Source organism: Thamnophis elegans, chromosome 7 (assembly GCF_009769535.1).
Source record: "Thamnophis elegans isolate rThaEle1 chromosome 7, rThaEle1.pri, whole genome shotgun sequence".
Taxonomy (NCBI): domain Eukaryota; kingdom Metazoa; phylum Chordata; class Lepidosauria; order Squamata; family Colubridae; genus Thamnophis; species Thamnophis elegans.
The window spans coordinates 47,628,743-47,651,786 of NC_045547.1; the positions used below are offsets into that span (position 1 = coordinate 47,628,743).

Sequence of the window (23,044 nt, forward strand, 5' to 3'; positions counted from 1 at the left end):
TAATTTTGCTAGCATGTGAAATGATGCAGTAGTTTGAACATTCTTGGGCATTGCCCTTCTTTGGAATTGGAATGTAAATTTTCCAATCCTGTGGCCACTGTTGAGTATAGCACTTTACTGTATAGTCTTTTAAGATTTTAAATAGCTCAGCTGGAATACTGTCACCTCCACTAGCTTTCCTGTTGCTCAGATTTTCTAAGGCCCATTTGACTTCACATTCTACGATGTCTGGTTCAAGGTCAGTGACCACCCCATCTTGGTTATCAGGGATGTTAAGCTCATTCTTGTATAGTTGCATGCTACATGCATTATTTGCAGGTAATTCATAATAAAGAGAATATACAAATTAAAAAATCTATGGCTAAATACCTTTAAATTATTAAGAAACATCTTTATGATCTAGAGAGTAGTCTAATTCAACTATTTTGTCAATGTTTTGACCATATCAGAAAATGTTTTAAAAGGGCTTGTTACTGATTTCATTATGCTAAAATGGTTGAGGAAGCACTTTCTCATAATATGGGCGTATCTTATTATTACCCCATTCTGGTTTGAATTTCGATTTGTTTGTTAATATGGTTTAAATATATGAAAGTATATTTAAATTATAAACTAAAAACTTTATCATATGAATAATTACTGTTTTATAAAGCAGAGTAAAAAATGATTATTCTTCAATGTTGCAAAAACAATTTACAACCCCAGGTTTACATCCTGAATTTCTGGTGTGCATTCATTTTATTTTTATGAGTTACTTATCTATCAATGTAATACAAGACCAATCAATATTATTTTGTGTGGTCACAGTTTAATGTGTTAAAATACTAGACTGAATGACTCCTTGTAGGTAACTTGCTTTTGTTATTTTAAAGCCTCTTTTTTTTCCTTTCTTTCTGTAAATTAAGATGATAAAACAGCAAAATTAGAGATTCTTAATAACTGTCTCCACACTAAAATATAATTTTCTTATCTATTTAAATTCCACTGAAGAAGAATGGAGATTATCAAATAGAACAAAATTAAGAAACCTGTTCAATTCCAGAACTGATGGATGTGGGGATTCTGTCCCAGATGGAAATGAGAAAGACAAGGATATTAAATCTGATATTATTGAGAAACTAACATAAAGAAAAATTTTATTAGAGCTAATGAGGCAGTCAAAAGTAAAAAGAGGAAATTCCGACATTGGTTTACAATCTGTAATATTATTAAATGGATTATCATTTAATTCAGCAACTGTCTCAATAATTATATGTAAAATTGGCTGACTTTTTAAATATCCCACTTCATTGCAAAATTTACTTATTAAAAACTAGATAAATAAAACTAGATAAATAAAAATATCTGGTCTAATCAGGTTTAACACATTTAATAAATTTCCAATTTTGAACCTGCATGGTTTTTTATCTTTTGATCATATAAATTTTATCTTTGAATTCCTCCGTTAGATAAAAAAGGTAGAAGTACCTAAAAAATGGAAAGTAAGAAGAGATTCTACTATACATGTGCTTTACCATCATATTACTGAACATTTGGCAGATTTCCAAATTGCACTTTTAGAATCTAAAGATGTTTATATTTGGCAGTTTTAGACATTACTTTTTTCCAACAGCTTTTACTAATGTTATTTAATAGATCCAGTGACATAATTACTACATCATTTCTGCTTTTGATCTAAATCTTTGAAGATATCTGCAGCAATATAAAAGTTATGTAATTTTAAGTCACTAAGTATTTTACTCTTCAAAAGTGTTGGGGGGTTTTGCCCTTTGGCCTCAAATAAAAAATGAGAATACTTCCCTCCTTATTCTCATATTTCAAATATTTACTGAGACATCCTTAAAGAGACAGTGTTTACTTTCTTGAAAAAGGTACTTATTTCTATAGGTGAAACATTACATTTTCTACCATGGTTTTAAGATTCCTATTTATAATAACAGTTTATATCACTTTTAGCCCAAAACATAGAAACACAGAAAACTGACAGCAGAAAAAGACCCAGTGGTCCCTTGAGTCGGCCTTTGAGTTTATTTTTTATAATTTTTGTCAGATGATGGACATATGTGTTTATCCCAAGTATATTTAAACTCAGTTACTGATGATTGGGCCATTACCTCCACTGGAAATTGGTTCCAAGTATCCACTACTCTTTCTGTGAAATAATATTTTCTAATATTAATTTTGAACTTCCATCTTGTCAGTTTGAAGTTATGTCTCTGAAGTTTACCCAATACTTTTTTAAAAACAATGGGTCATAGGATTCCAAAGATAAACACATTTAAGTATAATCAACTTTAATATGACAGCTAAGGATATTCGTACATATTGTTACCTGAAATATATATACACTTGGCCCAAACATGTCAATATTACAGGTCAATGTTAAACTATAGATGTGTTCAGAACTGTATAAAAATATAGAAAAATGAAGATTTTTAGGCTGCTATATAAATTATACTTACATATAAATATTTTCTATATAGCTTTGTGAAGTCAAATTTCACACTTACTGGGCATGCATTCTTAGATCTCATAGATATATCATATTTGGGTGGTTCCAGGCGGCGGGGATCTTCACTTCCACTCAGATTTTGATAATGAGCTTTTTTATCCAATTAAAACAAACCCTATCACCCTATGCGTATTTAACTGGAGGGGGTGGGGTGGGATAGGATTTTCATGGGGACAGAAGAGGGACTTGGCACTGAAGGCTTCACTCCTGGATGCCCCATCTTCCTACCTATAACCGTAAGCATTGAAAGCCTGGCTTTCTTGCAGCAAGCATGATAGACACGCAGCACTTTAGTCCTGCTGGACACTACCATCTCATAAACACATTGCCAGGCTTCCCAGCTAGCCCCCTACACCTTTGCTGCTTCCCAAAGTGGCCCTGGGAAGCGCAGGGGTTGGGACTCTGTTGGCGAAGTGGGCACTGCGCAGGAGGCATAAGGCAGTTGCCGTGATCTCCACCGCCTGGAACGCCTTCGTTTCAGATCCGCTGCCTTATGCACGCCCAGTTGAAGATCCACCAGCCTCTTTCCTACATATTCATACGATAGGACAGCTTTATTATCATGACAGTTGTTGAAGCGGAAGGTGAACTGCCTCTGCTTCTGATTGTGATCCACCTGGATGGGGAAGAGAGCAAGGAATGGGGGGGGGATCCATCCCCCCAAATCCTGATTAAGCAGTCCTTTCAGGCCAGCTGTCATGGGAGCAATCCATGTGGTTCTCCTACCAGGAAACTTTGTAATGGGAAGAGGGGGGAGCAAGAACCTATCTGGCTGCGAAGCCCGCATTTGGCGACAAGGGCCAAAGCAGCTTTCCACACACCAGGTTTTTTATATCGGGAAGGAAAGCTTTTCCGGGTGGCACCGCCATGATTCCCTCCCCGATTGCAAAAACGGTGCGTGCAGAAGGTGGTGGATCTGAAAAAAAGGCGTTCCAGGTGGCGGATCTCACCAGGAGGAAAGAGAAGGTGAGTCTGCAGTGCCCGCCGCATGCGCTGTTTTTGCAATCGGGGAGGGAATCATGGAGCTAATGGCCCTACATTTTTTTTAGTTCAGAAAGGATATCCCTTCATCATAGTTACTTTTCATACCATTCCTGTAAAAAGTATAATAAACTTTAATAAATTAAAGAAATTTAAATAAAATTCTCCAGATTTATAGTATTTTAAAGAAGTGAATAAACTTACTTTAAAGATACATTTCCTCTTTTTTAAAATGTAGCTTTGCTTAAATTTAGGGGGTTAGCTTTCTGAAAAATACGCTGATTTTTTTAGCACTGAAATATTACCAGCTGAAATATGAATATTTTAATAAGTAAAAAAGGAAGATTTGAACTATAAAAGCATGATCCGCGTATACTGTAGGTACTACTGAGATCTGCCAAAGCCTTTGTATACTAAATTATTAATATGTAGAAAAGTCTTCAACAGAAGTCTTTTAGATAGGGAAACTACATATGCAACTGATCATGTGCAGAACATCACACCACATATTTTTCAATGCAAATCTAACCTGCAAATCTAAAATCAGACAAAGCACCTAATCATGAAATTTTTCTTCAGAAATTTAGCAATAAACCAACTGACTATAAGAACTGTAAACAACGTAAGATTAGTTAACCAATACTTCAAACTGCAATCCTAGACTGAATTACCTGAAACTAAGTTCTATTTAACTACCTATAGGATTGTACTGTTAATTCTTTAAAACTCAAAAAATACAAATGATATGCTTATCAACTAATGTACTCTGACAAATGCAACTGACAGAGAAGTAATTCAAAACACCAAAAGATATTCTTCTTTAATATGTTAAATTTTGATATTTCCCAAAGTTTTTTAATCCCAATATTCAAATAATCTTACCTGCTTTACACTCAAAATTATCTCTATTACATCAAATGTGTTGTAGAGCATCCTAAGGAAGTCAGAAAACCTGAGAATCTGGAGAACATGTACTGTTTCCAACCTATATCTACAACATTTGAGCCACCTAGAAAATTGTATATGAACCACATAGTACAAATGTCAAATGCATATACAATTCCCTTAATTGTACTGATTGTAAACATAGGTTTCCTAACAAAATGTAGCAATCTATATTTTATAAATCATAGTTATTAGATACTAAACTGCCTCAAATACTTCTTTAAAAAAGAAAAATACAGTAGGATTTTTAGAATATATTGTGAGGAATTCATCAAAAAATATCACACAATCCTGGTCTAACAAGCTGCAGTGTGAATAAGTTCATACTCTTTACTCAATATGTGTAAATAGAAAAATAAAACAAAAAAGAGAGCCTCATATGCCAAAAAAACCATATGCCAAAATCATGTTGATTTTGTCGAGGACTACAGGTAGTCCTTGACTTAAAACAGTTCATTTAGTGACCATTCAAAGGTACAACAGCATTGAAAAAAGTGACTTATAACCGTATTTCAGTTACCACCTTTGTAGCATTCATGTGATGCGATCAAAATTCAGATGTTTGGCAACTGACTCATACTTATGACCATTGCAGCGTTCTAGGGCCATGTGATCACTTTTTTGCAATCTTCCTGAAAGCAAAATCAATGGGGAAGGCAAATTCACCTAACCAGATTACTAATTTATCAACTGCAGAGATTCACTTAACAATTGTGGCAAGAAAGGTCGTAAAATGGGGCAAAACTCACTTAACAAATTCTCACTTAACAACATAAATTTTGGGCTCAATTGTGGTTGTAAGTCAAGGGTTATCTGTATTCAATATTCAACAGTTAAAAGTCAATATAAAAGAGGAATGCACAGAGAAAGGCATTTATGTTGTTTTTTTATTAAGGCAAACATCTTACTGATTAGATTTACAACCTGCAATATGCTTTAACATAATTTTTATATTTTATTTAACACTGTGCGATCCTAGCTATCATAGCTGGTTTCACAGACGATGGTTAAAACAAATCACAGAGTACCATGATATCTGAGCCAGTTAGTATATTCAAGTTCCATTAAAAAGTGAGGCTATAAAAATATGTATCGGAACAATTGAAATAAAGTCATTTTATATTATCAGTAACTATATCTAAATACCCTATTGTAGGAGAAACAAATTTTTGATGTCCCAATATTACTTTAACATTTGGAAGGACACTGACACTGAGAGCCATATTACAAATGGGTACAAATGAGCAGTAGTTTTTAATTCAGCAACATTATATTAAGCAACACTTAATATAATATATTATGTTGGACCACTTTTCACTAAGTTCTGATTTCTTTAACTTTGGTTTGTCAAATTAATGACAACTGACTAATTTTGGGCAACATACAAAGAAAAAGTATAGTTTATACATAACAGTGGGCCTTCTCTGCTTTGGCACCCAGGTTGTGGAATCTTCTCGCCCGGGAGTGACAATGGTCCCATATCTTCTGAGCTTCTGAAGATCTCTGAAAATGGTTATGCTAAAGATCTGGAATACCAGGGGACTGATAAAGTAGTGAGGTGGCTCCATTATAATTAACATCTCTTCATCTATTATTATTGCTTTAACTCTCTTCTTATATTTTTTAATTTTTTAATTATTTAATGATAAAGATTTTAGATATTGTTTTGTTGTACACTGGCCAGAGTTTCATTTGTGAAATAGGTGATTTTATAAATTACATAAATGAATAAATACACAAAACAAAAAACAAAGCAAGCTATATTATACATTATGTTTTAGCAGGAGTCTGTATTTCTTAACAAAAAAGCTTAACAATTTGAGTGTTCCATCACTATTAATCCAAAACGTTTAAAATACTAATCAATCTTTGTACAATACTAAACTATTCCTCAGGTATCTGACATTGCACTCAGGTATCACAATAAGCCAGAAAGATAATGAATTCTGATTATAGATTCCTCAAGATAAGACTTGGTGGAAAAAACATGTACAATTAGTCAATCTAAAGAAAAGCCTCAAAGAAAAATCTGTTTACAGCATAAAAATATCTAATAAAAGTATAAAGTATAGGAATACATTCAGACAAATTTTAAAATATAAGAACAGCCTATTTTCCACTACATAGTACCAAAGTTTTAAAAACTGGTGTTGTGATTTTTAATCAGAGTTTTTCAGTTTGACATTATGGGGAAACCTGTTTGTGGTTTAGCTATTGGGGGAAGGGGAAAGTTTGAGCAACTAGAGAAGAGATGACTGATTATATATTTATCTACAAATGCTTTGCCAAATATTTACAAACTATAAAGCAATTCATATTTAATATTACTTATATCTCACACTTCCTGGAAATTAAACAATAAAACGAAGACAGGGATACTACAAATTGCTGTTAAGAATACAGCATGGTCCTACAGGTACTTCAGAATTCTATAGTTTACATATACATGACACCATATGTATGTTTTGTAAAGGCAATGCACTTCTTCATTTGCAACAATAGTTTCTTCTCCCAAAAGCAAAAAAAAAAAAAAAATATGCACAAAATTCAAGTAACCAGTTGTAGGATGTTTTGACACTCTTGAAAACTTTCCAAAAGTTTAGGAGGCAAAAACTGATACCAAGAACACTACATGACACATGCTAATTGTAATTTTTAAAGCCACCTTATTATTTAAAAAGTGGGGGAAGAGTGGATAAGGCTGGTATTAAAATACAATAATACATCTAGTCGTCCATAGAGCAACTACAATGTAGAGAGCAAATTTCTGTTATATATAGGGTATCAACCTTTACATACCTGCCACATAAGGAAAGGATTACATCATGTTTTAACCTGAGTGGATGCACTGAACAATTTGTCTCACCAAAACCTAACTCCTGTTCACTAAAATGTGACAAGTCTGATCACGTCCCTACATGCAGCAACAATGCAAACAAAGGATGGCTTTGCATTTTGCAGTAAGGAAGAAAATATATTAAATTTGCCCACTTAAGCTTATGAGCGAGGAGCTGCAGTGCTTATTGCAGAACCAATGCTTTCGAACCAAAACAAGACCTTCAACACCTCGTCCCGAATTAAAAAAAAACCGAAACCGAACAGCTAGAAGTTTCTCCTGCAAACATCGCTGGGCCGGAAAGAGATTTTCTTACAGCTGCCCGACGAAGTTCTTGAGGCAACAGGATCTAATAAGGGCCTTTTTCACCGGGAAAGCAGGCCCCGAAAGTAATAGTCCACCTACGAACCGACACTCTCACCCCCACACACTTATTAAGGAGGAGCGGATTCTGCACTGCCCGTTTCTTACCCCGAGTTTCAGGCATCAGGGGGAACTCGATGCTCCGACGCGGACCCCGAACGGCGCTCGCACCCCGGAGGCATAAAGGGCAAGGAGAGAGACAAGTAGGCCGAGCGCTGCCTCCGCCAGCGATGCAGAGGAGGGGGAGGCTTGTGGCGGGAAACGCAGCTGCGGGGCCGGAGAAGGAGCTAAACCGGGACCCTAACAGCCGGGCTCCCTACGCTGCCTCCCGCGGCGGGGCCTCCCCCCTTGCTCCTCCAGGCGCCGAGGAAGGAAAGGCGGGAGGACGCAGACGGGCTGGGCCTCGAGGCTCCTGCGCTCCCGTGCTAAGCGCCGCGCCACCGCCGCGACGTGTTCCTCCCCCTCCTGTTTCCCTCACACATCTCCCCCCCCCTTCTCGCTCCCTCACGGAGACAAAAGCAAACGGAAACCGAGGGGGACGAGACAGACCGCAAGGAGCCCAAACCGCCCCGGACCCGACCGAAGCCCTTCCCCGGCCGCCGGCGGATTCCCGGGCAGATTCGTAGTTGGGCCGCAGCAGAGGAGGTGGCAGCGGGGGAAGAATAATAGGGCCGAACTCACCGCATGAATTTTCTTGTCCCGAGGATCCAAGATGGCTGAGCACCCCGCACGGAGGATGCTGGGGGAGCGACCTTTACCCTCTGACCCCAGCGCTGCCGTCGTGACCCCGCCGCCGCCGCCCGGCAGCGACTACGGGACGAGCGGGAAGGCGGACGTGATAGGCCGGCCTAGAACGGCTTCACCGACCCAAGACTCGCTCCCGCCGGGGGCCCTGACAAGAAACGAGGCCTCCTGCCTGCTTGGGCACGCGGCGAGTATTCGAGTCTCGTTCCCGCCGCGGTTTGCCCTGCCGGAGCGGCTGAAAAACGGCGAGGGGGCCGCCACCGCCGGGATCTCGGTGCCCAACTTCCGAGAGAGCGGCCTTGCACGGACCGCGAACTGATTCCGAGACATCCGGGGAAAGGGGGAGGGTTGTTTGTTGTTTTTTTTTACACGGTGGAAGGAGGAAGCTTCGCGCGCACACGCTCCTTCGGGCCGTTTGGGAAGCACGGAAACGGCGGCCGCAGCTTTTGCACCATATTTAGAGTTGAAATTGGGGCGAACTTGCCGCCGCCGCCAAGCTGTAATACTTTGCAGTTCCTCTTCCGCAATCACTTAGGGATGTTTTCCAAAGTGACATTTCCGAACATGTAAATAACGACCCTGGATTCCTTACAGGTGTATTTCAAGAGGCCTATGTGCTGCTTCCTCATTCTGTTGTACATGTAATTCTTTTGTGTAAGATTGTGACCACGTTGTGCAATCCTCAGAAAAACAGCCTGATAATAGAAGGACATGTATTTTCTATTTCTACCCAATGCAGAAGGAGGGATGGATTCATATTCCAACTAGGAACACAGCAAGTCCAGTAATATGCTTTCAACATTGATTGAAATAGAAGAATCCCAAAGCTAAGTCACTGTTGGGGATACACTCCCTTTGCCAGTCTATTTTTCACCCCTCATACCTTTGGTATTTGTTGTGAGAATAACAAGGACAGGAGTATTAAGTATAACATCCTTAGTTTGGAAAACCTTCAGTAAATAATAAAATTCTAGAATTGGGTATGGTTCCTTTACACAGGACATCAGATGCAACACTCTATACCAGGGGTAGTCAACCTTTTTATACTTACCACCCACTTTTGTATCTCTGTTAGTAGTAAAATTTTCTAACGGTCCACAGGTTCCACAGTAATGGTGATTTATAAAGTAGGGAAGTAACTTTACTTTATAAAATTTATAAAGCAGAGTTATAGCAAACCCCTATCGCCCACCATGAAAGCTGGAACACCCACTAGTGGGCGGTAGGGACCAGGTTGACTACCACTGCTCTATACCCTAGGAGTTGCGTTTAAACTAAGGTCTTAGGACCCATGTATGTGGTGATAACATTCTAGCACCACACTAATTCAGTGTGCTAATCTTAAAAGCAATTAATTTAATTTTTGTAATTAGATCAGCCATATCTATCGCATACAATCTTCAGTTCATGTTTAAATTTGGGTTTCTTTCCCAATGAAAATAGAAATAGTGCACAACAGCATCTCTTGTACTTAAACGACAGTTTGAAGAAAACACTTCAAAGAAACAACTCCCACAAATATAATCTTGTAATTCCTGATCTTTGTAGATCACAATATTTTGAATAATAAATTATTCTTTTCCCATGCCTAGTATTCTATATATGAAACTGGTACAAAATTGATTTTTTTAATAAATGAAACAATTGGGAGGGACAAATATTTAAATTGTGGAACATAAATTAAGCACTGTAATTTAAGGTAGTGGTTAAAGCACAAGACTAGAAACACAGACAGTTCTGGTCCTACCTTAGGCACAAAGCCAGCTGGGTGTCCTTGGCCAGTCACTCTCAACCCCAGGAAGGAGGCTGTGGCAAACCATCAGGAAAACTGCAGGAATTTGCCTAAGCGGTCATGAGGAGTCAACATTGACTCAAGCATAGATACAAATTGTCTAATAATGATGTAAATACATATAAACATTTTACAATGAAGAACATATTTGTATTTAGAAGGTTGTGTTCCCTAAAAATGTGTTTAGAATTGCAGGTTTTAACAATGCTTGAATTTTATTTGTGTTACCCATGCCAAAATCTTTGCACCTAATTGAAGTCAGTATTTTTACAGAAGAAATTCCTTGTAAGTCTCATGTAAACATTCAGATTTTAATGTGTATAAATGATCCTCAGCAAAGAATGTAGTCAAACGTAACTCCTGGTAACTTCATAGACACATGTTGGGCTTTCTTGGTAAAACTACAGAAATGACTTTCCATTGCTTTCTATTATGTTTTTTCAGCTAAGCTGTTTAGCCTATTTTCTAGTGGTGTTTCATCCAAGTTTTACTGTGTCTAACCTTGTTTTTGAGATCAGCCAAAAGTACTTCCACACCCTATGTAGAAAATGTATAATACTAAAAGTAGCATTAATTGACAATTATGTTGGGAAATGCCCTTACTGAATTTATTTTTTAGGGAAGTATAACTTGTTCTACTTGAATTAGGAATCACAAACCTTTTTTTAGTAGACAATTGTGAAGCACTACTTAACTATTGGCAATAAAGATAGCAGCCCTTATTTGACCATGGCTCATCCTCCAAAAGCTGAACAGCATTGGACCTAGTTAGTGTATAGGTGAGAAACCACCAGGAAATAAGACTGTAAGTTGGATTGAATGGTTGAAAAAATATAAATGACAAGCCATTTCTATGCTACTACAAAGAAACTATGTAGACTTGTCCATGTTGCTTCCAAAAACTGAACTGAATTGAAGTCTTAATTCCTGTTTGCTTGATCATTCAGTTCTTTATAACTCTTTGCATACAGTGAGTTAGTGCAACATTGGAAGAGGTAGAAAGACCCAGCTTATGGAATTGCCAAAAGTCAGGCATAACTAAATTGATATCATCATCATACAATATCTTACAGTGGGCAACAGTTTTCCAGTCTGTTGGTCACTATCTGCTTTTCTGAGTATTTGTGAGCTCATGCTCATGATATTAATGATAATGTCTGGTCACCTTTTCATTTGCTGGCTTCTTTCTAAATTGCCTTTAATTTTTCCAAACATCAGTCTACTCCAAAAATTCTTGCTTCCGTATTATGAATCAAAAAAAGTTTCACTATCTGCTTGTATATTCTAACCTAATCATCCTAATGAATGCTATTTTCATGCTATTGGAAAAAAATCCTCTCAGCAGTTTTCTCCAGCACCACTGTACAAAAGCATCAATTTGTATTTTTTCAGGTTTATAAAAAATTTACAAATCTTTCTAAATTATTGCTTGTCAGTATGGTTTTTGAGTACATTTCTTATGGCCTCCAAAAAGCAGATGTCATTTTGTTTCATGATTACAGTCTTCAGTGCAACATTTTTTGCATCCAGGAAGATAAAGTCTGCTATTTCTCCCATCACTTCTTCAGGTATTTGCACTGGACTGATAATAATAGCTAACTTTGTTTTCCTTCAAGTTACTCTTAAAAACTGCCTGGATAAGTTCCTTTGTGTTTTTTGACAACATTTTGGGGAACTGGTTTGATGTTTTAGGTCTGAGAGAGAATTATTGATGCAATCACCCAGCTAGATTTCTACTTAACTCATGGTCTCTGATTTTAACCATTTAACCAACTGGCTTTCAACAGCTGGCATGACCCTATTTTAAAAAAATATTGGGCATAAGAGCAACCTTTGTAACTTCCACTTTGATCTTCAATAAGACATAACTTCAACACAGTTCATCACAATCTTGAATTAGTTATTCCATGTCCTATTGCTTCCTAATCAACATATATATTTTAACTTGCAGATAAAGTACTGTAGTCTGATAATATCTATGTTTTAAAGGACAATTTACAATACATTATAGACTGCAACTCCTGCAATTTAAAATTTTAATATAATCAATGCAGCAAAAATAAATATATTTTAATCCTCTTTTGCCTTTTTCATTACCTTTTGGAAATTTGCAATGTGATCATTCCTCTAATTTCTCTGAAATCTTCCCAACACTAGTAATTCTTGTTCCATATATATTGTTTGTATGCGTGCACTTATTTAGTAGTTGAGCATTCTTTAGAACGGCTCTTGTAGTATTGAACTATATAAATTAGTCTATTCCAGTTCTTTGGCCAACACTGTTTTCTATAACTGCTTACAAACTTACAAGTTGTGCTTTAAAACACTTCTACCAGTATTTTATCATAAACTCCTAAAAGGAGTTTTTGTTAGCAATATTTTCTAGAGCTACTTAATTTAGTTTTGAAAATGCCTGGTTCTGGATTGGAGCTCCAGAATTCCCTCAAGCCACTGCTGGACATCCATCTATGACTATATCTACTCACATCATGGTCTAATGCTTTTATTAATTCTAAATACAAGTCTTTATTGGTAGGTGTGTTTTTCCTGACCCACAAGTTTTAGTCTAAATTTTATTATCTCAGACCTTCACTTGGAAACAGTATTTCTTAAAATGTCCCATTTCTCCATGCTTGAAGTATGAGAAGGCTGATTTGTCAGGAAGTTTAGTCCCTGGTTGCAGATTGGGTAGAATCATAGAATTGTAGAAACGGATAAGTCCACCATGATCATCTAGTCTAACTCTTTGCAATGTGCAGTAGAACCAATGAAAAAGTCCTATGAGAGCTGACTGTTCAGATTTTTAAAATTCTTCAGACATGGAATACCCATCTGCCTATGTAGGTAGCCTGTTACACCTTGTACAGATGTCATTTTATTTAAATAAATCTAGTACAATTTACAACTCTTATTTTTGGTCCTAGTTGACAATCTTCCCTGCAATTTCCTTTATGTGCTTGAACACGTTACTTCAAGTCTACCTTCCTCCACATTAAGATTTTTTTTTCAGCCTATTATCATAGGGTATGTTCTGAAATCCTTGTATCAGTTTTTCTGCCTTGTCTCTAACCTGTCAATATCTTTCTTGAAAATTGGTATCTGGAATCTACAAAGTATTCCCAAAGTGTTCCCCACTGTTGAGTATAGAGGAATGTTAACTTCGTATTTTTCTGATACAGTGCTTCTTTTAATGCAGCTAGATTTCTGTTAACCATTAACAATTCTGGCAGCTGTCTCATATATCTTGTTGTCGATGATCGTACTACATCTTTTTTGATGTAGCATTTTCAGGCCACTAATCCCTGTTTTGGCAGTCATAGAATGGATCCTATTTGATAAAACTTGTCCACAAAAGAGACCTGATGGACGACATCAGCAAGTATTGTGGGCGCAATTGGCAAAAGAAAGCACAGGACCATATTGGTTGGAAACATGCGGAAGAGGCCTTCATCCTGCAGTAGACAGACAATCACTAGATGATGATGATGATGATGATGATGATGATGATCAACAGCAATAACACCTAGACTTATATACCACTTCACAGTGCTTTGCAGCCCTCTCTAAGCGATTTACAGAGTCAGCCTATAGCCCCCAACTGTCTGGATCCTCATTTTACCGACTCGGAAAGAGAGAAGGCTGAGTCAACCTTGAGCCCATTCAGGATCGAACTCCTGGCAGTCAGCAAAATTAGCCTGCAATATACTGCATTCTAACCACTGCATCACCAATGAATCCCTCTTATATGTATACCCTTCATTTTTTCTCACTTATTTTTATTTTATTGTGGTGCATTCTAAATGACATCTAACCTATTTTATCTACTTTACAGCTTATTAACAATAGCAATAAAGAACCAATGGTATGACCTGGAGGGAAATGGACAAAAATCAAGAAATAAGCAAAGAAGACTGAAACATTCCTTTAAGACCTTGGAAACTTGGTAGTATTTAGAATAGATTTAGGTAAGCCTCCCTAATTGACTAGACCCCACAAGGGTCGAGTGGCGAACTGCGGCTTTTCTTTTTTTTTTCTTTTTTTTGAAAAAGTTTTGTTTCAATTAAACAAAAACAAAAAAAAAGAATCATCTTTCATTACATCTTGTAGAAAGCGTGTCGATTGGTGACAAATACATTTCGTGCGTTTCTTCCACAATCCTTACATATACTTCATTCAGATTGAATTATACATTTTAAATCAAACAAGAAAATTTATGTATTTTACTACCACTGTAGCACAATTCTCATTTAATTACAATTATTTAAACATGTTTTTATCTAAAATCATTTCTATTTAAAGACACAGCCACTTACTGGCATTCATTTGCCGTTTCAATAAACCTCCAATAACATTACACCTTTATAATATATTCTGAAACAAATTCAGTTAGTAAAATATCTAAGCATTTCCCCCCTTTCCCCCCAACTCACAGTTTAAAGCTTATCTCCAATTTGCTTTTACTAGTTATATATATATATATATATATATATATATATATATATATATATATATATATATATATATATATATATTAGATTTTTTTACAACCCCCGGTATGCCCAAATATGGGAGGAAGATCACTACTTCCATTCTCTGTCCTTCGGCTCGTCACAAGAGACTATCCAGGCAGAAACCCAATATTTTTACTGTTACCTTTTTGCCTTCAGCACAAATACAACAATATATATATATATATATATATATATATATATATATATGTATGTATGTATGTATGTATGTATGTATGTGTATGTATGTATGTATATGTATGTATATGTATGCTTAATGGTTAACACATCTGCCTAAGATGCAATACAGCCCAGGTTCGAATCCCAGTAAGGGTATGGCTAGCTGATGAGAGCTAAACAGCTTGAAATAGATCTATACTAGTCTCCCTTTATTTATTTATCAGCACAAATACAACAAAAAGGCAACAGTAAAAATATTGGGTTTCTGTCTGGATGGTCTCTTGTGACGAGCTGATGGACAGAGAATGGAAGCAGTGAACTTCCTCCCATGTTTGGGCATACCAGGGGTTGTAACTTTAAATACATACGTACGTATACATATACATATACATATACATATACATACATACATACATACATACACACACACACACACACACACACACACACACACAATTATCCATTAACTTTTCCTTGTTTTTATTATAGTTGGCTAAGATTATTTACTATTTATATCACCTCTCCTCTCATCAGGCCCAAAAGGAATTATACCTTTATAGCAAGCTCTAAACAAAAATTTATTAATAAAATTTATAGGTCTTTTCCCTAAGTCCCAAATTACAATTTATATCCAAGTTATTTTTACTAATTAAGGTTATCATTTCATTATTATTATAGTTAATTATATGTTAACAAATGAACATTTAATAAAAAATCTAAAACAATCTACAAAATGCTAACATTCCTACTTATTAATCCCCAAAAATATCCATTAAAATTTCCCTGTTATTATTGTGATCAATGAAAAAATTATTTAGTATTTATGTCATTTCTCCACTCTTCAGACCCAAAGTAATTATACCTTTATAACAAGCTCTAAACAAAAAATTATTAATAAAATTTATAGGTCTTTTCACCAAGTCCCAATTTACAGTTTATAACCAGGTTACTTATACTAATTAATGTTATCATTTCATTATTATTGTCGTAGTTAATTATATGTTAATGAATAAACATTCAATGTTAATCTAAAACTATCTACAAAATACTAAAATCGCTACTTATTACTACCCAAAAACCAGCTAACTTTTTATCATCAACTTTCATTATCAACCTGTCTTTCCAGTGGCAAAACAGTCTTATCTCTCTTGCCAATTGTTGTGTCAATTCTCTTTTCAGCTCCTTTATAAAGTTTTTATAAACTTCTCTCCACACTTTATTGCTTAAAAGATCTCTCAAATAGACTCGTTGCCCTTGAATTGTTATTAACATTAGCTTGTCTTTGATTTTCAAACTTATTTCTGAGTAGGTTTCTCTTCTTAGCTCCATCATTATCACCCTTTTTTTCCCTCCTGTATCTTGAACTCTGGGATAAAGCTCCAAAGTGTCAAATTCACTTTTCCATCTTTCCTTCTTTCCGCTTTCACCCATTTTGACGTGATGTGCCAGTGCCTTGAGGCTGTTAGGGTCTGGATGGGGGATAACAAGCTTGCACACAATCCGGATAAGACCGAGTGGCTGGTGTGTTTCCCTCCCACTAATTGGCCAAGTTTTCCATCTCTCAGGCTGGGGGGTCAAACAGTACGCCCCTCAGACAGGGTTCGCAATTTGGGAGTCGTCCTGGACCCACAGCTGACTTTCGAACACCACTTGTCGGCTGTGACCAGGGGGGCATTTGCCCAGGTTCGCCTGGTGCACCAGTTGCGTCCCTACCTGAACCGGGAGGCCCTCACAACAGTCACTCGTGCCCTTGTGACCTCTAGACTGGACTACTGCAACGTGCTCTACATGGGGCAGCCCTTGAAGAGCATTCAGAGACTTCAGCTTGTCCAGAATGCAGCCGCGCGAGCGATTGTGGGTGCACCTCGGTTCACCCACGTAACACCTATCCTCCGCGAGCTGCACTGGCTGCCTATTGGTCTTCGGATACGCTTCAAGGTGCTAGTCGTCACTTATAAAGCCCTTCATGGTATTGGACCTGGGTACTTGAGAGACCGCCTGCTGCCAATTACCTCCAATAGACCGATCAGATCCCACAGATTAGGCCTCCTCCAAATTCCATCCGCCGGCCAATGCCAACTGGCGACTACCCGGAGGAGAGCATTCTCTGTGGCTGCTCCCACCCTCTGGAATGAGCTCCCCGTGGAGATTCAAACCCTCACCACCCTCCAGGCCTTCCGCAAAGCCCTTAAAACCTGGCTGTTCCGACAGGCCTGGGGCTAAAGAGTTTTTGCCCCCCTTCTCGAATGGTATGGTTGTTGTGTGTTTTTAAATTTTGTATTGTTATGTCTTGTCTTTTTTTATCCCCCTGTCTGTACCCCCTTCCCTGATTGAACTGTGAGCCGCCCTGAGTCCCCTTCGGGGAAAAGGGCGGCATATAAATGTAATCAATCAATCAATCAATCAATATTTGCTCCATTAAAAAAAATCTATTATCTTGTCTTTATCTTCTATATTTTCATTCTCTTCTTTAATTTTGGGGGCTCCAACTCCATCATCTTTTGCTGTGATAAACAATAGTCTATCCAACTTCTTCAAAAGTACAAGTTCTTTTGTACATTTCAAAGGAGAAGGGCTCTATCTTTTTCTTTCCTTTTCCTTCTCTAGCCAAAATATTTTCCAAGAGCACCTGCAAAAAGCAATTTGTGTCCTTGATTCTTTATCAAATTTTGTAAGCAAGTTGCAAACCCTTCAGTTACAAAGTCAATAAGATCAAATAGGAATGAACAAAGGATACATTGTTTCAAAGAAGGAACTTCAGACTCTGGCTTCTGAATGGCAGATCCCAGTTTTTCATTATTTTTTTCTCAATTTTATGGAAAACAAAAATCTTTAACTGTTTTTGGTGGGATTTAATAACAAATAGAAGGGAAAATTTATTAAAATAGAAAAGAGAGTTTTAATTTAAGCCAAAAAATAAGGTAATAAAAAATAGCGGGGGGAAAAATCAATCCTTTCACTTCAAGCGGAGAAACAGGAAACGTTGCAATCACTTCAATCTATAAAGTATTGTTACAAGAAAGAACAAACACTTTTCAAGGCAGTCCAATAAGAATTAAATTCGCCGCTTTATTCTTTTGCTTAAAGGACTAATTTGTCTTTTTTTTAAAAAAGTTTCTTTGGGCAATCTTTCTCAAAGTAAAAGAAAACATCATCCGATTGACTCACTTTCACTTCTTTCCTTCCAGAGCCGTCTCCAACTTCATCAGCCTGGGGGCTGCCTGTTTGCTGCCGGCTTGAAGCGCTTCCCTTGAGTCAATCAGGGACTTTGTGGTGTTCCTGAGACCAGCAAGGCTTTGTCTTCCTGGTCACCGTCTCTCCGGGACGGTTTAGGGCCTGCTGGACCATCCAGTGGCAAAAGTGTCAACGGCTGCCTCGGACTGACGAGACCACATGTGTTGTTGTGACGTTGGCTCCTCCTTTGCTTAATCTCAGGGTCTGCAGTCACCGTGCCCTATCACAGCACACTCCACACGAAGCGCAGCCACTTCTACGGCCTGGGCCACACAGGCTTCATTGACTGAGATCTGTAGGGCAGCCACGTGGTCTTCCCCCTCACCTTTCGTGAGGAACTACAAATTGGACTCCTTTGCCTCGGCAGTGGCATCATTTGGTCGCAGGGTGTTACAGGCTGTTCACAAGGCGGGGGACATGTCCCACCAGGCATAGTTTGGCCATGTTCCTTTCATATGTTACCCTCCCTAGGGACGTGTAGGCTTTGGTACATCCCATCCTGGATACTCCTCCCCTCACTATGGAGAAAGGGCATTGGTACTTACCTGATACGCCTCTTCTCATAGTGGGAGAGGAGTATCCAGCCCCTCCCTGATATGGTGATGTAGCATGTGTTATGTTGGTTGTTACACTGTTATGTTGAAGGTATGACTCAATAAAAGTTTGAAACTAAAATAAAAGTTTGGAGTGGATGGCACAACGAGTCGGATACAGTTCTTCGCCGATAACTGGGCAGTACCTGGTGACCAGGGCATGTCCCAAAGAGCTTATCTGACTCAGTCCAATCAACGAGAGGACAAGGTCAACCCATCCTGGATACTCCTCCCCCCACTATGAGAAGAGGTGTATCAGGTAAGTACCAATGCCCTTTCTGATGTAATGTACCTCAAAAAAGTGTATCTTTATTCTTCCTATGGAATCTTCTTCATCTGACACTCTTGAAATCTTGTTACAAGTTTCCTGAAATCAAGGTAAACTATATCCAGAGCATTATGGCTATCTGCTAGAATAATTGCACTGCCAAAGAAGGAGACAAGATTTTTTACCAAGTCATATTACCACGACAAGGGACGGAAGGATAAAGACAAGATGAAATTTTATTAGTAAGAAACAAAACAAAAAATAAATCCTTTTAGTTCTAAATATTCAAATGAAGGAAATCTGTGTTGAAAAACAAAATTTACAGTGCAGTTCTAATCTGAAGATCCAACAATTGCAAATGAACAAGAAAACAAGTTCCAAAGAATATATAAAAGTAAATGCTAAAAATCAGCAGACCATAAAATGGACATTTTCTATTACAAATAAGAGAAAACTGGTTTTAAGAGAACAGTAGCACAGATTTCCTGAATATTTTGTTCAAACTGCTAGAAAATACAATATATGCAAAAAAAAATTAAAATGTTTGCAGTATATACAAAAGACAAAAATTAAACTTTGTTCAATTCTAATGAGATACAAGCAGCTTATTTCTCAGTTGCACTGACTTAGGGTGGTTATAGTACAGCTAAAGACTGATCCTAGCCATCAGTGATAGTGATAAGACTGTCACGCTAGTACTGCAGAATTAATTTTATGGTATTGCAAAACCATTTTCAGTGCTCTGGCAGACATTTAGCAAGCAGTTATGTGTGATGTGATTGCTACATACCATATTAAATTGCGACTCAAAGACTGGTTTAATCATTAAGTGTATGGCTTGAAACTTTGTATTCAAATGGTGTAGATGATTTTGACAAAGAAAATGCATAATGATACAGGGCTTATAAGGTTGGGCAGTGCAGTGATTTACAAATTAGATGTCACCCTTTGGGGAAAATTGTTTTAAAATGAAATAAATTCTGATAACTTGCATATGATTTTGGGGGAAGTGGATCATTTTTTCTCCATTTGAGATAACTTAATATTAGTAAGCTATTTTCCCTGTACCACTTGAGTTTGGTTCTTTTCAGTGCATGTCAGGTGACAGTTGACCAGGATGAAAAGAGGGAAGAGAAAAGAAGGCAATTGGCAAAAAAGAAAGAAAATCTCTAATGTATAAATACTCAGGCTTACTTTGTTGGTATACCTTGATAAAGGTAATAGAGGTAAGATATGAATTCGAAGAACAGGAAGATATAGGACTGAAAACATGGAGACAAATGGAAGTAAAAATCAGAGAAAGCTAAAATTCTAAGGAAATAAATTATGTAATCCAAAAATGAGAAAATTTATTGTTAAGGAATCTGAAGAATAGAAGCATGAGGGAATTATTGTTGTGGGCTTCTATAAGAATTGGAGGGTTAATCAAAATTATAAAATAGCATGTAAACTACTCCCCAATGCAGTGGTTGCAATACACCCATTTTATCATTTGCAGAATCCCATGATTGATGTAAAAATTAAGAGTGCAATTAATAAAAAGTTAAATCACAAAAGCCCAAATCATGTAAGTGCTGAAAAGATGCAGTTTTTAGGGAAATGTGTCTGAGATAATTGAAGATAAAAGACAAAGTTCAATGTATAAATGAACAGTATAAACCAGCGTGACCAACTCAAGGTCTGTGGACCACATGCAGTTCCCCAAGATACTAAAAAAATAAAGTTTATATAATATTATATATATATATATATATATATATATATATATATATATATATATATATATATATATATATATATATATATACACACACACACACACACACACACACACACACACACATTAACTATATACAGTATTTTGTATGTGGCCCAGGACAATTCCTTATGTAGCCCAGGCAAACCAAAAGATTGGACAACCAGGGTATAAACTAAATGTGAATTGATAGTATTCCTTTGGTTTTTGCCTCATTCCTATGGAATATCCTCTTGTCAGTGTTCAAGAGAATTAATAAAATATGGAATTTTAGAAAAAATGACTTCATGAAATTCATCTCAAGATGCAGCAAACTTTTAAAATTATCTCTCTGACAAATAAAACTGCTTTCATATGATACCTTTAAAGCAATTGTATGCACAGTTTGATTTTTTTTCTCCAGAAAAAAGTGTGTTGATCTTGATATACCAAAGTAACATAATATTAGATAGGACAGAATTTTTGTAATTATTAAATAAATGATAAGACAAGAGTAAGATACACAGTTTAGAATATATGATAAAATTGATTCAAATCTAGTGTTTTCAATTAAATGAGCAGTTTCAAGTTATTTTCAAATTGAGTATTTCTAAACAGAAAGAATTTAGCCTGAAAGACTTGTATAATTTGTTTTGGTCAGTTTTGGCCAAGGAATCCACAGTAAAAGAAATGCAAAAAAAGTTGTGGGAAATTATGGCCAAAAGGAGCCAAAGAAGGCTGATATTGTAGTTTCATTGGGGGCCCAGTGGTTGACAGGAAACCAGAACCATGAAATGAAGTGCTACAAAAATAGAAAACAATTTTATTCATATCCACTTTTTAAATGTCAGAGTATGTGTGATTTTGGCTAAAAAAAGGAGGTGGATGATTGTCACAGATGCTATTTGTCAGTTACATTTTCTGAACTAATGGATAGAAAATGAATTGTTCCTAAAGATTAGGAGGCAAAAATCCTTTAAAATTGTCAGTATTGGGTTAATACTGGAAAGAGGGCTATTTTCAATAGATATAATGGAACATCAATCTGTTACCATTTTATTAATGAAACATCATGATCCCCAATAAAGGTTTGAGGAATTTGGAAAAAGAAACAAGAAAGCTGCTTTTTACTGCAAAAAAGCATGCAGTTAACAGCAGTAAACAATTCAGCAGTAGAAGAAGCCTTAGTAAATGTTTCAGGTGAGTCAATATAAAAATAGCAAATGGTCACTGCTGTTAAGAAAGTATTCCAAAAATGTCTTTGAAAAAGATGCAGTTTTCAGTTAAAGATGAAGGCTGTATTTTCCTGATTTTTTAATTGTATCACATATATACACATATATTTATGAACAGCATATTTTAGACAGCTTGGCTTAATACAAATTTTCCTTCTGGGGCCTTTTATCATATAATGCCTATATTTAAGTTGACTGTTCTGAGTTTAAAAAATTATATAACATCTCTTTTCTGCCATTACCCAGAACCAATCTGTCACAGCAGTTAAAAACAAGTTGGCAATATGGCAAGGAATAAATTAACATACAATGAAATATTAGAACCAATATGAATAATGGCACAGTATTAAATTTGCAAAAATATTAATGTGAAGTAATATGAGTTCTGTTATAATACAACATATTTTCAGAGGATTGTCCCAATACCAAATTAGATTTATCAGAATTCCAAATAATTCAAGCACTAGTAGTGTACCATATCATGAGAGGCACTAATCATCAGTATGCAAAAGACCATTCCACAGAGGGCATAGCAGCTCATACTTGTAAATATCAAGGCCAGTAACACAAAGATCTAGATATACAAGTGAGAAGTTCATAAAATAAAACTCTTTGCATAAATAAAAATGTCCAACTTTATGCAATATATGCAGGACTTGTGAGTTGTGTAGAATCCCTAACAATAATAAATTGAATCCCTAACAATAATAAATTGATATACCTTTTAATTCTATCCCTAAAGGAAAAAGCAATCCAAACACCCAGACAAAAATTTCACATTGAAAGTGCAACTCAATTTCTCCAATTTATTTTTAAAAAATGATTTTGAAGATGGATTTAATCAAGAATGCACATACAATTTTGACTAAGACATAATCCTGTAAGCACCCACATCCAAATTCCATTAAATTTATTATTCTACATTTGCCATATCTTCATGCTACTATAAATTTAATAAGCCAGCCTATTTTTATATTCTAGTGACATAAAAAGATTTATTTAATAGTGATCTGTTCATGCAGCAGTTGCAATTCAAGGACAGAACTGAACTATAACATCGTGCAACATTTTGAAGCACATGTTTTAACAATAAATTACCTTCACTGACTTGAAAAAAG

At 36.5% G+C, this 23,044-nt stretch overlaps 1 protein-coding gene across 4 annotated transcripts in view; it reads right to left on the minus strand.

Annotated features, from left to right (window-relative positions):
* CNOT2 (CCR4-NOT transcription complex subunit 2) overlaps positions 1–9,470 on the minus strand; it is a 76,510-nt gene extending 67,040 nt beyond the window's left edge. For 2 of the 4 annotated variants that reach the window (XM_032220917.1, XM_032220918.1), the window contains exon 1: positions 8,319–9,470. The gene's annotated coding sequence lies outside the window, so the exon portion shown is untranslated. Of the gene's footprint in view, positions 1–7,745; positions 8,286–8,318 lie in introns of those variants that run through there. The other 2 variants (XM_032220915.1, XM_032220916.1) reach the window with 2 other exon arrangements.
* Positions 9,471–23,044: the final 13,574 nt, after the last annotated feature.